Consider the following 17,933-nt stretch of genomic DNA (forward strand, 5'->3'; position numbering starts at 1 on the left):
GAAAAAAGTGAGAAGTCAAGCCACTAGGTCCAGGACTCAGACCATCGTTGGCCATGTGGGAGTCTCAGTATCTTAACCCCATACCACCTGCTGGTCCCAAATAAAATAATTCTTAAAAAAAAATAGTTCTTTGGCACTATAAAATCTGTTACTAAGATTTTATTTACCAAGCTTAGGTTAGGGACTTTCTGGGGACACAATATTTCTATCATTTTCTATTTCCTGACAGAGTAGGATTCAAGACCACTCTCTTGTTCTAGCTATTGTTTTGCCCTTAGTGGTCTCTTTGGGTTTTTCAGATGGCTACTTTGAAGATCTTTTAAAGAGGCCTGAGACTGTCTGCCAGTGACTTTATATTTTTTCTATAGGGCATGTTTGCTCACCAGAAGACAGAGAGAGAGAGAGAGACAGAAAGCGAGAAATCACCCCCTGGGGGGATGACCATGCTGCAATCCCTGCTCCTCCATTTTCCTCTCGGGATCTTGGGCACGCACGCACATGCACCTGGTGTGAGTTTAAGCCACCGAGTCTGGGACTTGAACTCCGATCTACTACGTGGGAGTCCAGCAACATAGCCATTATGCCAACTGCTGGTCCCTTGTCTCTTGATTTGAGAGCATTTTAAATTGCAGAGTCTCTCGACTTCTTTCTCTGGGATGCCTTCCTCCCACTGTGCTAGGTTCATACTCAGGTTATTCGACTGGAATCGAATCCTCTGTGGAGAAAAGAGATTAAAAAATATAATAACAAGGGAGGTCAGCTGCATAGCCCATGTTGAAGGAACCAGATCCCACATGGCCTACTATGGTTTGAACCCTGGTCTGATGGCTCGAAATACATGCTGGGTACATGCATGCAAGCCCCAAATCTTGATAGAGAGGAATAGAGGTAAAAGGATTACAGCCTGATCACGTCCGATGGAGGGTGCTCTCTCTTTCTGTCTCTGTGGTGAGTACAAATGCCCTCTGGCAAAAAAGTAAAAGCAAAAAAGCAAAAAAAAGAGAACATGGTTAAATCTTTTTTTTTGTTTTTAGCCCTGTTTATTATTACTTATATAATAAGAGGGTAGCCCTGGCTTTGGTTGTCCCCCTGAGCCTGGTGTATTTAAAAATGTAAAGAATGTAAAGAATGCTTACTGCCTACTCTCAGAGTATCTTTTAGCCATGAATGCCCTTGTCTCTTCTTAGCTTCCGGGCAGATATGCTTGTGGGAGGAGAGCAGGAGAAGTTAAAGGCAGGGGTTGGAATATGTGTGGTGGTTAGGGATTAATATAGTTTGTTCTCTGTTTCTCTCTCTGAAAGGTTTCTGTTATTTTCTGACTTGGAAAATGAATAAGTAGCATTTGAAACTAAACTCTCTCGCAGGAACAGTGACATGAATCTTAAGGGTTTTGAATAAAAAACCACTTTCTGCTTCTCTGTATGCTCTAATTCTTCTTTTATCCTCCTTCCTAGATATCCAGTTTAAAAAACAATATTGGGCTTAAATACAGGGCTAAAAAACTAGGGTTCACAGCAGAAGAAACATAGTTTCTTTGGTGATAGCGAGTGACTTTCTAGTATAGTCTCATCTGAAGGGTTGAGCCTATAGAATTGGCTATTCTGTTCTCTCTTTCTAGAACTATAAAGGTATTTTGATGATAAAAAGGAAGCAAAGTCTACAGTTGTGGAAAGGTGAAATTTTTCTTATTGATGACTAGGGTTTAGTTAACTTTGCCAGGGAAATAATGATCTTGTTTAATTCCTTTACTCTCAGGAAGACTTAAGCTCTACCTTAAGCTTATTTTACCCCTTTACTCTTTAGGGAGTCTATGGTTCACGTACACTGATGCCAAAGTATGGAGAACTGGTTTCTTCGCAATAAAGGCCAAAGAAAGTATTGTTTGCGGCTACAAAACTAAAATAACTAGTATTTCTTGCAGGGGACAGTGCATGAGTGTGGGCCACCCAGAAACAATGTCCCAACTCTAGGTATGAGAGGGGTTCTTTGCCACCTTCAATGTCCTGTTGGAATTACAAACAGATAAAGCCAAGCCTAGAGCTGGTCACAACTCTGAAGCAATCCCGTTTCACTAATATGAATGAATCTCCACAAAGTTTACGGAAAAGGCACATTATGAAAAACCCATGCATGGATCTCAAAAAAAGAAAAAAAAAAAAAAAAAAAGAAAAAATAAAAATTGCAACAAAATAAATTTGTACTTCAATTTTATTTTCCATAAACTTTTCGAGGTACTCTGAGTCCAGATTTGTTCATTTTACATTTCCTTAACTGGAATACCTTCCCTTTCTTTCCTTTAGTTTGTAACTGTTTTTTTCTAACGTGTGGCTCAAGTTTTACCGATTTAGTTGAGACTTTCGGAGTTTCCAATTCCTAATCTTACGTGATTGTAATTTTATCTGGGATTAGGGGTCATCTGGGTCTCTATTTCATAAATGCAGTCATTAATTAAAGATATTCCATCTTCCTGGGATGCTCTTCTCTGAACTCGTTACATGGCTAAACTAAAATGCCACCTCCACAAGGTGATCTTCTCTCACTATGGAAAATGCAGAAGCCTTTTCCTGATGACAATGTTGAGTGTCTTTTCATATGTTTATCAGCCTTTTGGATAGCCTCTTTTGTGAAATACTAATCAAATCTTTTGCCATTTAAAACATTGATTGTCTTTTATGAGTTTATAGAAGTTCTTGATATATTTTGGATATGAGTTTTTTTTCAGATATATGTATTGCAGATATCTTCTCCCAGTATTTAGCTTACCATTTCACTCTTTCTCTCTCTCTCTTTTTAAGTTTTTTTTTTTTTTTTTTTTGCCATAGGGTGAGTGCACTTGCTAGAGAGAGAGAGGGAGAGAGAGAGAGAGAAAGAGAGAGAGAGAGAGAGAGAGAGAGAGAGAGAATGATAGGAGAAAGTGAGAAATCACCCTCCCAGGGGGATGGCCATGCCACAATCCCTTCTCCTCCATTTTCTTCTCAGGATTTTGGGCATGCATGCACATGTGCCCAATGTGATTTTCAAGCTACCAGGTCTGGGACTTATACTGTAGTCAGCCATATGGGAGGCTAGTGTCTTCACCACCATGACATCTGAAAGACGGATTAATTTTTTAACTTCAATATACTGTATAATGATTTATAGTGTACGAATGAAAATATTGATTATTTTTTAAAGTCCATGTGTAAATACGCTATACAATATTTTCCATTTTTGTACCTGGCTAATTTCATTCACCATATTGTCCTCCAAGTGAATCTATGTTCATAGTAAATGAACACAATAAAATCTATTTTAAAATGAAAAATCATGAAAACCTCAATAATGCTATAATTGGGACATGTTTGAAGATGGGAGAGATTAGACCCCTGACTGTTGGTCTAAGGAATTGACAATTTTTTCTGGAAAACAACTGTTTCTAGTGGATGAAATATGTGAACTCGAAATGTATATTTCAAGGATATTAGTTTAATATGAAGAAGCACGAATGACCGAAAGCTTTGCTCATGTTCTTCTCTAGGCTCTTTCTCTAGCTGTGCTCTGAATGAGGTTTCTTACTGTTGAAGACTGGCATAATCTGTGCCTGACCTGGAGTGGCAAGAAAGGCTAACCCTTCAATGCTATAAATGCCATGGAATTTAGGTTGAAAAAATCTGGTGGAGTCTTCACACTGAAAACATTCACAGGAAGGCTTCAAAACCAGGATACTAAACCAAAAATTTGGTCTTGGATAGGAAGTTAAACACAAGATAAATGACAGTAGGGAGTAGGACTAGGAAGAAGAGTGGAGTGAAGATGGAATGGCTATGGGGAGAAAACAGTCTATATTACCCCTCATGTGTGCATTCTAATTTTTGTAAAATGGACTTGAAGATAACATTTTTATCAAGATGTAGTTCACATACCATAGAATCACCATTTTAAGAGCACACTCCAATGGTGTAGTGTATTCATAGACATGTGCAACCATCACTACTGTCAATTTGAGAACTTTTTTTTGTTTTTATAATTATTTATTTAATTTTATTTATTCATTTAGTCATTTTCTTTGACCAGAGAAAGACAGACACACAGAGAGAAGGAAAGTGAGAAAGCAAGCCACCAGGTCCGAGACTCGAACTATGGTCAGCCATGTGGGAGTGTCCAGAGCCTTAACCACCATGCCATTTGCTGACCCACAATTTGAGAACACTTTTATTATCTTGGAAAGAAGCCTTGGGGCCAGTAGATGCTGTGGAGGTTAAGGTGTTGGACTTCCATTTGGTCCCATGGGTTGAATCCCAGACTCAGTGGCTTGAAACTCACACTGGGCATGCATATGTTAATACCCATATTCCTGAAAGGAATGGATTGTGGCGTGACCATCCCATCCCGGGGGTGGGGGTGATTTCTCACTTTCTGTTTCTCTGTCTCTCTGATGAACACATGTACCTTATAACAAAAATCTCTCTCTCTCAAAAAAAAAAAAAAAGTAGGCATCAAGATCCCACATGGCCAACTATGTGGTTCAAGTCCCAGACACAGTGGCTTCAAAACCATACTAGGCATGTTTGAAGGCATGCCCAAAATCCTGAGAGGAGAATGGAAGAAAAGATATTGAGGACCTACACAGAGGCTAATGTACCTTCTATTTCTATATATTTTCTATATATTTGCCTATTCACATTATTTCATATAAATTGAACCATATAATATGTAGCCTTGGCCTTTTCTTCTTTTCTCTTTTCTTTCTTTTCTCTCTTGTCTTTATTTAGGATATTGCTATAAGGTGCATATGCTCACCAAAGAGAAGAGAAACAGAGAGGGGGAAAGTGAGAAATCTCCCCCACCCTCTGGTGAGGGGAAGGCCATGCCACAATTCCTTCTTCTCCAATCTCCTCCTTGGATTTTGGGGATGCACATATATACTGATGGTGTGATTTTTTTCTTTTTTTTTTTTTTTTTGTTATAGGGCACATGTGATTGCCACAAATAGAAAGACAGGGAGACAGAAAGCAAGAAATCACTCCTTGGGGGAATGGCTACTCCACAATCCCTTCTCCTCCATTCTCCTTTCGGGATCTTGGGCATGCATGCACACGCATCCAGTGTGAGTTTAAGCCACTGGGTCCGGGACTCAAGCTGCGGTCGACTACATGGGAGTCCAGTGACATAGCCATTACGCCAACTCCTGGTCCCTGAAGGTATGAGTTTCAAACCACTGTGTCTGGGACTCAAACTACAGTCAAATGGGATTCCAGCCACCTTAACCACCATGTCACTTACTGGTCCCAGTCTTGGCCTTTTCTAATTATCTCCTTTAATTTAACATAATATGCTCAAGGTTCACCCATGTTGTACCATTACTTCCCTTTTAAAGCCAAATATAGTAATATTCCATTGTACTGATTTTTACATTTTATTTATTCATTAATCAGCTGATAGACACTTTGATTGTTTCCACCTTTTGGCTATTATAAATAATGACATTAAACGCATTCTTGTGTGAGTTTTCATCTGAACACGTTTTCATTTTTTCTGTATGTACCAAGGAGTAGAATTGCGAGATCATATAACTCTTTGTTTAACCTTTGAGGAATTATAAGACTGTTTATCAAAGTAGCTGCACAATTTAACAGTGCCATCAGCAGTCAGTATGTATTTTGATTTGCTGCATCTTTGACAACACTTGCTACTATCTAAACTTTTAAAAAAAAACAGTTTTATTGCTTTCATGTATATTTAGTTTTGTGAGCCATTTTGAATGAATTTCTGTATATGGTGTGAGGTAAAGTTTCAATTTCTCTCTTTGGCATGTAGCTATCTTATCCCAGCATAATTTGCCAAAAAGACTATATTTTTCTTCATCATATGGTCTTGGCTTTCTGGTCAGAAATCAATTGCCAATAGTCACATAGGTTTATTTCTGAATTATATTCCATTAAATTATATTCGATCAGTACCACTATTTTGATTACTGTTGACTTGTAGTAAGATTTGTAATTAAGAAATTTGAGTCCTCCAATTTTGTTTTTCTGTTTCAAGAGTTTGGGAGCTATTTTGCATACCTTGCCATTTCATGTAAGTTTTAGAATCAGCTTGTCAATTTATATGATAAGAGCCAGCTATGATTCTGATAGATATTCTTGGGGAGCATTATTATCTTTATATTAAGCTTTCTAATTCATAAAGATGAAATATTTTTTCATTTATTTATTAGATCTCTTTAAATTTCTCTCGACTATTTTGTATTCTTCAGAGCGCAAGTTTTGTACTTCTTTTGTGAAATTTATTCCGATGTATATTATTATTTTTTAACACTATTGTAAATGGAATTGTTTTAAAATTTTATTTTCAGACTGTTATCTGCTAGTGCATAGAAATACTATCGATTGTCATATTTGTCATGTATCTTGCAAATGGGGTAAGTTTTAATAGTCTTTCTAGAGGATTTTTTAAAAGTTTATGTATTTATTTCTTCCATCTGAGAGAAACAGATAGAGACATGCACCCCCACCAGGGCTTTCATGATATCCCCAGTATCTGCTGTCCCAGGTCATGGGCATTACTCATGGGCCTGGCATACTCAGGAAGGTTCTGGAGCATGAACCCAGGACCTGCCCTTGTGAGTCCAGATACATTACAACTGCAGCATCACCTGTCCCCTAGTGGATATTTTTAGGATTTTCTGTATAAAAGATTATGTCACTGGGCATAACTATTATGGGCAACTGAGGTTAAAATCCTGGACCTGGAGGCTTGAAATTCACACTGGGTGCATGCACACACATGTCCAAAATCCCAAAGGGAGAATATAGGAGAAGAGATTGTAATGTGGCGATCCCCCTGGGAGGGTTATTTTTCACTTTCTATCTCTCTATCTTCTCTCTGTGTCTGGCAAGTGCACAAGCCCAATAGCAAAAATTTCTCTCTGAAAAGAAAGAAAAGGGATTACTTGCAAATAGATATGACTTTACTTCCTTTCTAATTTGGATCCTTTTATTTCTATTTCCTGTCAAATTGCCCAGGCCTTAGAATTTCTAGAACAATGTTGAGCAAATGTGGCAAGAATTTACATCTTGTCTTATTCCTGATCTCAGGGCAAAGCATGTAGTCTATCGCGATTAAATATACAATAGTATTAGTTCTGGGCTTTTCCATAGATTCCCTTTATCAGATTGAGGAAGTTTCATTCTATCCAAGTTGATTAAGTGCTTTAATGATGAAAAGGTATTGGGTTTCAAATGCTTTTTCTATATCTCTTGAGATAATCATGATTTTGTTCTTCATTTTTTGATATAGTACACTATATAAGTTGATTTTTCAGATGTTAAACCAATATATATTCCTGGTAGAATTCCACTTGGTCATGAAGTATAATTCTCTTTATACATTGCTGGGTCTGTTTTTTGAGTACTTTATAAAGAAGTTTTGTGTCCAAATTCATGAAAGATATTAGTCTGTAGTTATCTTTTCTTATGTTGTCTTTGTCTGGTTTGGTATTAGGGTAATACTGGCCTCACAGAATATGGTGGGATGTGGTTCCTCCTTTTTTATTATTTTTCAAAAAGGTTGTGAAGAATTTATCTTAATTATCTTCTAAATATATAGTAGAATTTATTAGAAAAACTACCTGTCCATGAACTTTTTGTGTGGCTAGTTTTATGATTACTAATTCAACAATTTCGCTAGCTGTTATAGGTCTATTCAGATTGTGTATTTCTTCTTGAGTCAGTTTTGGTGGTTAATATCTTTCTGAGAATTTGTGCACTTCATCTAAGCTTTCTAATTTATTGTTATGTAATTGTTCATAATATTCCTTTGTATTTTTTAAAATTTCTGATTCTAGCAAACTGAATAATACAAAGAATACTCTTTGTATTATTTCAACTCTTTTAAATTTATTGAGGTCTGATTTATAGCCTATCATATAGTGTATTCTAAAGAATGTTTCATATATACCTGAGATGTTCTATGGATATTTGTTAGGTCTAGTTTTTTATATAGTGTTATTCAAGTTTTCTGTAGTAGTTCTTTGTTAGTCTTTTTTTAAAAAAAAATGTTCTATTTGTTACTATAAGTGGAATAATGCAGTTTGCAACTAAAAGGATTATTTCTGAGATGCCGAGTTTCAGAACTACTGACTTAATGGGCTGAGGGCTTTGTTGAAGCTGCATCCCAGTTCAACTTTAGCTCAAACTTGTTTTCCTCATTTCCTTATAAGTATTCTTTCCAGTGCTCATCCAATAAACTCCATGCGAAACCTATTTGTTAGTGTCTATGTTCCCAGGGATCCAGGAAGAGAACTAATAGTAGGGGTAAACATGAAGAGGAATTTTGGAGTTGGATTTATCTCTGGCTGACTAGCTGGCAATGAAGATTGCAGTGAGACTGGTAGTCTTTGGAGCATGGGTGTATACTGACATGCTGTAACAGTGTAATTAAAAACATATCCCTGACTTTGAACTGAGGTGGGCTACCAGAGGAAGAGAATGTATTGGAAGGTATTATATCTCAGGCACTTAGAGGTATGTGGGGAAGAAGCAATTGTAAAGATTATGGAATCAGATAGCTCTTACTGGTTGCTATTGAAGCATTGATGAAAGAAAGAGAAAGACTGAGGATGATTAAACTATTTTTATAGCGAAGCCTAAAAGCCAGAAGTCGTTCTTAGCAGCTTATAAAGGGACTCTCTTCTTTTGTAGCTCAAAGTCAAGAGAAGCTAAGTATTAGTTAGGACTTAATTAGAAGAATAGTACATCTCTAGAGAATTGAATTCTGACCTGGATCAAGGTTGCTTTGCCAAGATCAGGTTGATTGTGAAGAAAGGAAATTCTGACACTATGCATAGGGAAATCTGGGTTCGTATACTCAAAACACCTTCCCTCAAGCCTTCCAGGATTGAAGAACTGGACCATTCTTTCATAAAGGCTATTCCTTCCTTCATTGTGTGAAGAAAAAGCAGAAGCTCTGCCCTTTAAGACAACAACAAATATCCACAATGTCTAGCACTTGGTCACCTTCTTAGATCAATAATTGGAGACTTGGGTTTGCTGAGAAGGATAAGAACTCCAATGCCAATAGGTACAGTCAAGATCCCACTGTGCCTGGATCCTGCAGGACCTAGATCAAGAAAGGTAGGTGGAGAACATAAAGATGAATAACAGTATATATCAATATGGGAACACTCCTCCATCATAAAACCTAAACATTCTTGTGAGAAACAGAGATGGTGTTAATACCTGGATGACACTTGAAAGCCTTGAAAAAGCAATGGGATGAACCAGATCATTTAGAAATTCTAATACTGACTGGATAACAGTGACAGAGAGGAGAGTATATAAGAGTGGATATAACATGTAAGGATAAAATCCCCATTAGTGGGACCAGCAGATGGCATAATGGTTACATCGCTGGACTCCCACGTAATCGACCACAGTTCAAGTCTTGGACCCAGTGGCTTAAACTCATGAATGCATGTGCATTCATGCCCAAGATCCTGAGAGGAGAATGAAGGAGAAGAGATTGCAGCATGGCCATACCACCCGGGGAGTGATTTCTTGCTTTCTGCTCTGTCCCTCTCTGTTTTTCTGGCGAGCTGACATGCCCTATAGCAAAAATCTCTCTTGGGACCAGCAGTTGGCGTAATGGCTATGTCGTTGGACTCCCATGTAGTCGACTGAACTTTGAGTCCCAGACCTGGTGGCTTAAACTCAAGCCAGGCATATGTGTGTGCGTGCCCAAGATCCTAAGAGGAGAATGGAGGAGAAGGCATTGCAGTGTGGCCATCTCCTCAAGGGGGGTGATTTCTCGCTTTCTGTCTCTCTCTGTCTTTCTGGTGAGCGTACACACCTTATAGGAAAAAAACCTCTCAAAAAAAAAAAAAAGAAGAAGAAGAAGAAAGAAAAGAAAAAAGAAAACCTCTCTTCAAAAGATGCCGAAAAACCAAAACAGCCCACTAGCTTGTTATTTTCCAAGGTAGGGCCCCAAAGACATCAGAAAGAGGATCTTAGTTTTATTAAGAAGTTCATTGGTAACTGTGCCCTGTAAATCAGGATAGTAGTAGGAAATGTATGGAACTGGGCCTTCTGAGAGCCATAGGAATGAATAGATTCCAGTGTAAGAAAAGCCAAGTATGCCGATTGTGCATAACTGTCAGCGGCAAGCTGAGTATAATTTTCCAAATGAGTATCAAAGTCAAAGTGGCACCAAGGCAGAAAGTTATAGAAATGATTAAAAGCACAGTATGTTCTTCTACAGATAAGATAGATGGGCAACCAGCAAGGGCATTACCTAATCCATTAAAAAAAATTATGGGTGACTAAGAAACTAAGGTCAATTATATTTAATATAGTCAAGATCTCTTAATTTCCATGTTTGAGCCAGATCTTACACACGGAACTACTGACTAAAGGACAGGCTGGGTTCCAATGAAAGACTTAAGAATCACAAGGCAATTCTATATGGTAATTTGATCTCAGTCTTTCCCCTCAAGGACCTATAGTCATTTACTTGAGTCACCATACACAGGACAGATAGGAATACTCAGACATTTTTATGTTTTTGGAAACATGCTCTATGTTGATGCTGATACCCAGGAACACAAAGCATCCTCTTCCCTTTACCTCAGTAGTGTGGTGATATATATGGAGCGTGTAAGAAAAGGGAGTAGTTGCCCGGGTTTCATTCACTGTGAGTCTGCTGGATCCATGGAGAAACTCAGAGGTCATTTCCCTAGTTCTTGAATGTAAAGAGAGTTTTTGCTATGGGACATACTTCAAATTTAGAAGAACCCCTACTATTGTTTCTTAAGCCCTAGAAAGAGCTGTCATTTTGAGGAAGACTAAATGGAAGACTCTGAAACTTCCTTACTCTTACTGAACAAGATCATAAATCAAAACCATTATTACATTTTGAGTGAATGACAGAGATGAGAGCTGCCTTTAAAAACCAGACAATTGCAGGGTTGATGATGGTCTCTGTCATATCTCCTTTCAGTTTACCACTTTGGCCTCTACGAAACACTGATAGACTCTAGAGGTTGTCATTGTACTACCACAAATTCAACCAAGTAGTAACTGCAATTATAGTGACTGTGTCAATTGTGGTATCCTTGCTGAAATTCATAAGTACAGCATCAGATATATGGTATGCAACTAGCAATCTGGTGAATACTTTCCTTCCCATCAGTCAGAGGATAAGATGCAGTTCTTATTCATGTGACATAGACTATATGTATTTGACAGTCTTTCCTCAACTCCATGTTAACTGTCCTGCCCTCTATAACATAGTCTCAAGAAATCTGGGCCATCTAAGCATTCCATAGAATGTCACATGAGCTCACAATACTGATGACATCATTAGATCAAATAAGTAAACCAGAAAAATATATTGGGAGATTTGGTAAGACACATGCTTAACAGAGTTTCAGTGCTAAAAGTAATGAAGATTCAGGGATTTGTCACATTAGTAAGATTTTCAAGGGCACAGTGTTCTGGGATGTATTGGGACGTTCTCTTAGAAGAAAAGAGTTGGAGGTCATCTACTCTCAACTAAAAAGTAACTATAATACCTGGTAGGTCACTTCAGATTCTAAAAGAAGCATATTCCACACCACACTTGGGAATGCCATACTAACCCAACAACTCTGAGTGGGACCCAGAGCAGAAAAAGAGCTATGACATAAGTCCAGACTATAGTCTAAGCAGTTTTGCTATTTGGGGCCATAAGACCCAATGGATCCCATAATGTGAGGAATTTCTGTTCTTGGAGAAGTTGCTGTGTGGAGGGACCAGCAGATGGCAAAATGGTTACGTCACTGGACTCCCATATGATCGACTGAGGTTTGAATCCCAGACCTGGCAGCTTCAAAAACTCACGCCAGGCATGTGTGCATGTGTGCCTAAAATCTCAAGAGGAGAATGGAGGAGAAGGGATTGTGGCATGGCCATTCCCCCAGGGTGTGATTTCTGTCTTGTTTCTCTGGTGAGCACATGCACCCTATAGCAAAAATCTCTCTTTAAAAACAAGATGCTGTGTGGAACTCCATTTAAATCCTACTAGGGAAACCAAAGCCTAGACAATTGTAGTTCTTCAGCAAAGTTATGCTCTCTGTGGCAGAGAATTATGTACCAATCCATCACAATTCATTGCTACAATGCCCTGGGGGACTCAGAGCTCCTGACCATGGGGTATCTAGTAGTCATGGGAGCAAAACTGCTTATCAGAAGCTAGTTGTCTCATATGGACTGAGTCACAAGATGGGAGAAGTCCAAGGGTAGTATGCTGTAAATTAGAAAATCAATAAGAAGATTTGAGGAAAAATGCATATGGACCTATATGAGGGGATACAAAGTGTGGCATATTGAATGTTAACCCTCACTAGAGGTTATTCCCACATAAGAGGCCCTACACACCAAGAAAACAGAGTAGCCTACACAGCTGATGTAAATCAGCCTCTGGCATCAACCTCCAAGGTGGCTAGCACTATGAATGCATGAGCAGAGTAGCCATAGTGGTGGAGAAAGTTGTTATGCATGGACCCCATAGCACGGGCTCTCATGCAATAGGAATGTTATAGCTACTACTGAGTGCCCAACCTGCAGCAACATAGACCAGCACTGAGTCCCAGAACAACACTGCTGCTTCAGTACAGTATCCACTTGGACACAGTAAGGCAGAGATCCAGCTTGTTTGGACTGACATATATCCCAGGTATTGATTTGCCTTTTCTGCCCATAGAGCCTTAGCCATCACCACTATCATTTTCCTTTCCTTTTCTTTCTTCCTTTCTTTCTCTCTTTCTCTCTTTCTCTCTTTCTCTCTTTCTTTCTCTCTCTCTTTCTTTCTTTCTTTCTTTCTTTCTTTCTTTCTTTCTTTCTTTTTCTTTCTTTCTTCTTTCTTTCTTTTTTTTTTTTTTTTTAAGATTTTAACCACAGGGTGTGTATGCTCCCCTGAGAGAAACAGAGAGAAAAACAGTGAAAAGGAAAATAAAAAATCACCTCCCAGGCAGATGGCCATGCACAATCCTTTTTCCTCCTGGGATTTTTTTTGGCATGCACGCACATGCACCTGGCATAATTTTCAAGCCACCAGGCCTAGGATAAGAACCGTGATCGGTCATGTGGAGTCCAGCATCTTATCCACTATGCCACTTGGTGGCTCTCATCACCATTATCTTAAAACTTAAAAAGTGTTTGATCTATGAACATAGTGTATTGCAAAATATTTCATTAATCCAAAAGATCAGTTCATAGCAAAGAAGGCATGTCAGTAGAAACACAGCCACAGTCGCACTAATCCTATCACATGCTGCACTTCCCAAAAGCTACTGTGCTTTGAGAGTTACAGTGTGATATTTTGAGTGCATAGATGGTTTATCAATTTAGAGGTGACAACCTGTGATGATGGGGTACCATTATCATCACACATATTAAATAAACAACTATTAAATGCTAGGTCTAATAACTATTTGATACCAGGTCAAATACGATGCAAAAAAGTGGAAGTAGGATTGGTCCTTTTGCTATCAATCCCAGTCATCCATTTGGGGAATTGTGCTTCCCATCACTTTGAATTTAGGCTTTGTGGTTTTAGAGAATCATGTGATCAGAGGTGAAATATTTCCATCATGGACACAGTATGAGTGTCAATAAAAATTTTGCCACCAAATCATTTCATGTTCCATATTCATAGACCAGCATCATAGAATGGAGTTACCTTGCTGAATAGGGATAATTGACCTGATCACTGGGAGGAGCTGTTATACCACATGGAAAGACAAGAATAAGGTTGGCACCCTGGTGCTCCTCTCAGATGTCTGAGTACTTCCTTGCTCATTCTTGTTGGCATATAGACAAAGAAAGTATCTATGGCTTTTAAGGACATAGAGACCAGAGGCTCCAACATCCCAGGGATGAAGATTTAGGTTGCCCCGTGAAGTGGGTCATCATAACCACAGATACTAGCTGGCAGTAAGGGGAATCTAGAATAGATAGACAGGCTGAGAGAGAATGTATATCAATTACAGCCTCAGAACTAGTTGCAGTAATAGAGGTCATACTTTGTTGTAACCATCCTTCTTTAGGTGTTACTAGGGAAGACATCAACCAAATCTTAGAGGAGTTTTCCAAAGTGGTATGAACATTTGGTATAAAGCCAATGGATCCAAGCAGTACAACAGGTCAGAGGGACTGTGGTGAATGCCATGCTGCACTGTCCAGAGACCTTCACACTGAGGTGCTCAAGCCTCCATGTTGGCTGCTGACTGCTCTTGAGTACTACTCTGTGAGTTTTCCTGGGACAAATGAGCTGCCTCACCCCAAATTACACACTCTCCCTGTGAGAAGCCAAAAACTCATTGATCAATGCTCTTCCCCCTTGCTTTGATTTGTGACAACTCAGAAAAGTCATCCTTAGCTCTAGAGCTCCCTGTAGCTAGCTTCAGGTGAGTCATCTATTGCAACCACATCAATTTAACTTTTGTCTAGATCCAGCTCTGCTTCTCCTACTCCACTGTAAGTGTAGTTTCCAACATTTCTCTCATCTCCATTGCCAAGTGAAGTCTTTTTTCCCTTATTTTTGTTATTTTGGGAAACCTGCCCTAAGATACAAGTTAAGTGAAACTGTTTCTTTTCTGTGATTCGGATAGCAGCAAAGGTATACACTCCTTTAAGATAAGGCTGATGTATTCCATTTAGTCATTTTCTGGTAGCCAGTGGATTATTAATATATAGATCTCAGTGTAAAGAACTTTGGTGGTTATTTCAAAATTGGGATGTGACCTTGTCAGTCATCTTGGGAAATAGGTAATTGGCCATTCTGGGTATGTAGAAAATCTCTGTGACATGCAGAGTAGATGTGGCTTGCATAGATATGGTAAAGCACAGGCGAAGACGATCATAATTACTGAGAGTGAGGGTGATATTTGTATGATGTTTGACCAGAAAAATATGTACTTACTCTCTATTAATTAACTTTATACAAGTGCATGCTCACATACACACACACACACACCCACACACACACACACACACCAGTGACTAGGAAACAAGGCAAAGTAATATTTTACTATTTAACATTAACCTAAAAGTCTAATAAGCTACATATACCTTGTGAAAGATTACATGAGATTGGTTCCAATAACTTTTCAGTCAGAACAGTCCTTCCAAATGTATTTTCAGTCCAAAGTCAAATCTGAGTCTCATAGAGCTGGCCTGTTCTGCCAGGCCTAGACCTTTTCTAGGTTGAGAAATAGTTCTTATCACTGAGATGGTCTCCATACAACAGAGGAGGAATATGAAGTAAATCTCACTATTCTGTAAGTACTATATTATCACTATTCTATTCTACCGGAAGGAAAGAAGAGACGTATATGGGTCTTCTTTGGTGTAAATGGTCCTAGCCCTTGTTAGCACTAGTTCTTTGGAGAGAAGGCCCTATTCCCATGTTTGGTGGTGAAACATATACCTTTGTAATCTCCATTCTTAGGAAGCTAATATCCTAGTAAATTGTTATGAAATATGACCAGTTCATATTAAGGTGAATGATATGTCTTTTTTATGACATAGATTAATTCATAGAGAAGAATGAAATTGATGAAGAAGAGAGTGGAGGTCAATTGTTTTGGGATGGGTATTGAATATTTATAAATATATAAATATTTGCAAAACAAAATCCATAAGATGGCATCCTTGGGATGTTGATATTATAATGCTAGTACCTGCAGGCAATGCGTATGGTTTTTAATGTTGTTTCATAGGGTGGTAACAGTAAAACAAATTGGATATCTGAGTCTCCTAATAGGGTAGGCTGTCTGTATTGATTTACATTTTTGGCACATCTGGTTTAGAATTCTGAGTCACTTGTTTATTGTCCTTACCTATTTTTTTCCTGGTTAACATTTACTGATATTAAACAATTGTATAGTTGTACTGTTAAGTCCTGTTGGAGACCTATGCCAACAATAGTGAGTTTGACTCAAACATATGAGTAAATTATGCCGTTAAAGGGTTAGGTCCATCTCCAGAGGTTTGGACTAAACTTCCATGCTTGCTTTAGCCCTATAAACTCAAGCAGGCTCCAACTTGCACTTATTTGAATTTCCCTCACGCACTCCATGCAGCCTTGGTTATCATTCTGTGATGGGCAAGTCTACCTGATTTTGGAAACTTTCTGGAGAGGTGGTTTTAAGGCAGAAGTCACACTCATATTTATGTTAGAATCTTTGAGGATAGACCCCTCTCCTCAAGGTATAGAAATGCCATTGTTGTTAGTGTAAGGCTAATTTGGGTTGGAGTAGTCTAGGATGAATGGAAGGAATCATTCCATCACTACCTAGGAATTAGATATCTTCCTCTTCTCAAGGAAGTTAGTTGCTGATAAAGGGAGATGAAAACAGAATAAAACACTTCAGTGTCTGGCCATCCTTTACTGTCCCAAGGGCTTGTCAAATCAGAGTTTGCCACATTTTACCCAACATTATGTGGTTGACTTCAATGTGTTGACGATATCCACGGTTAGGCTCCTGAAAATACGTTCTTCAGACTGGTGTGGTGATAGCTTCGCCTTGGTTGGTGTAGAAACATCCGGGCTTAAACTCCAGGAAGTTTATATGGATGTCCTCGAAGTCAAATAATATTTCCATTTAATACTCCACGATTTTTGACTGTGCCTTTAAATCACAATATCTGCTTCTATTTTGTGGATGAAGAAATCATCTGACTGATTGAGTAACTGGGCTAATTCTTGTGGTGGAGCAGAGTTTTGAACTCTGGTTTTCCTGAGTCCTGAGCCTATGTGTTTGTTCATTATAGTATGTTGCAATCATGAGGAAAGAAAAGACGAGCCAACCAAAGCACGAGGAACATCTGTTGATAACTTTGTGGGGTTTGTGGATTGCCTGGAATATGGTAAAGAGAAGACCTTTATGCTTGTCTGCAGACCTTTCTCAGAACAGCCAAGCACAGAACTTCAAAATACAAAGACCTTTTGGAAACTGGGTCTTGGCATTCTGCATGGACCCCTCAAAAGGCAGGCAATTCATTTCAAAATGGAGCTCCAGTCTTGTCAGTTTATTTATCCCTGTGCTGTTTATTTTTAACTTATCACATACTTAAATTGTTCAAAAATGATTTTGCATTATTTATATGAAAAGACCATGGCATTTGAGGTTGTTTAAGCAAAGTGTGATTTTTAGACAGAAAGAAGAAGTTCAAAAGATGGTGACAGAGGGCCAGCAGGTGGTATGGTAGTTGGGGTGCTGGACTCCCACATGACTGACTGCAGTTCCAGTTCCGGAACCAAAAACTTGAAACTCACACTGGGTGCATATGTGTGTGTTTTCAAAATCCTGAGAGGAGGGACCAGCAGTTAGCGTAATGGCTATGTCGCTGGACTCCCACGTAGTTGACCGCGGTTCAAATGCCGGACCCCATGGCTTAAACTCACGCTGGGCGCGTGTGCGTGCGTGCCCAAGATCTCGGGAGGAGAAGGGATTGTGGCGTGATTTCTTGCTTTCTATCTCTCTGTCTCTTTCTGTCTGTCTGGTGAGCGCACTCGCCCTATAGCAAAAACCTCTTCCAAAAAAAAAAAAAAAAAAAAAAATCCTGAGAGGAGAACGGAGGAGAAGGGACTGTGGTGTGGCCCATCCTCTGGGAAGTGATTTCTCACTTTTTCTCTCTCTGGCTCTCTGGCAAGCACCCATGCCCCTTAGCAAAAGATGGTGACTGCAGTTACCAACACATTTTTTGTTTTGAAAATTGCTCAGAGGGTAGATGTAAAATGTTATCACCACCAAAAATATGTGAGGTAATGCCTATGTTAGTTAGTTCAGCTTAGCCATTCCACAAAGTATAGATATTTTAAAATATCATGTTGGAAACTATAAATATGTACAATTTTCATTTGTCAGTAAAAATACAACCAGTTTAAACACACACAAACAGAGATATATTAAA

Source organism: Tupaia chinensis, unplaced genomic scaffold (genome assembly GCF_000334495.1).
Source record: "Tupaia chinensis unplaced genomic scaffold, TupChi_1.0 Scaffold148049_1, whole genome shotgun sequence".
NCBI classification, from domain to species: Eukaryota; Metazoa; Chordata; class Mammalia; order Scandentia; family Tupaiidae; genus Tupaia; species Tupaia belangeri.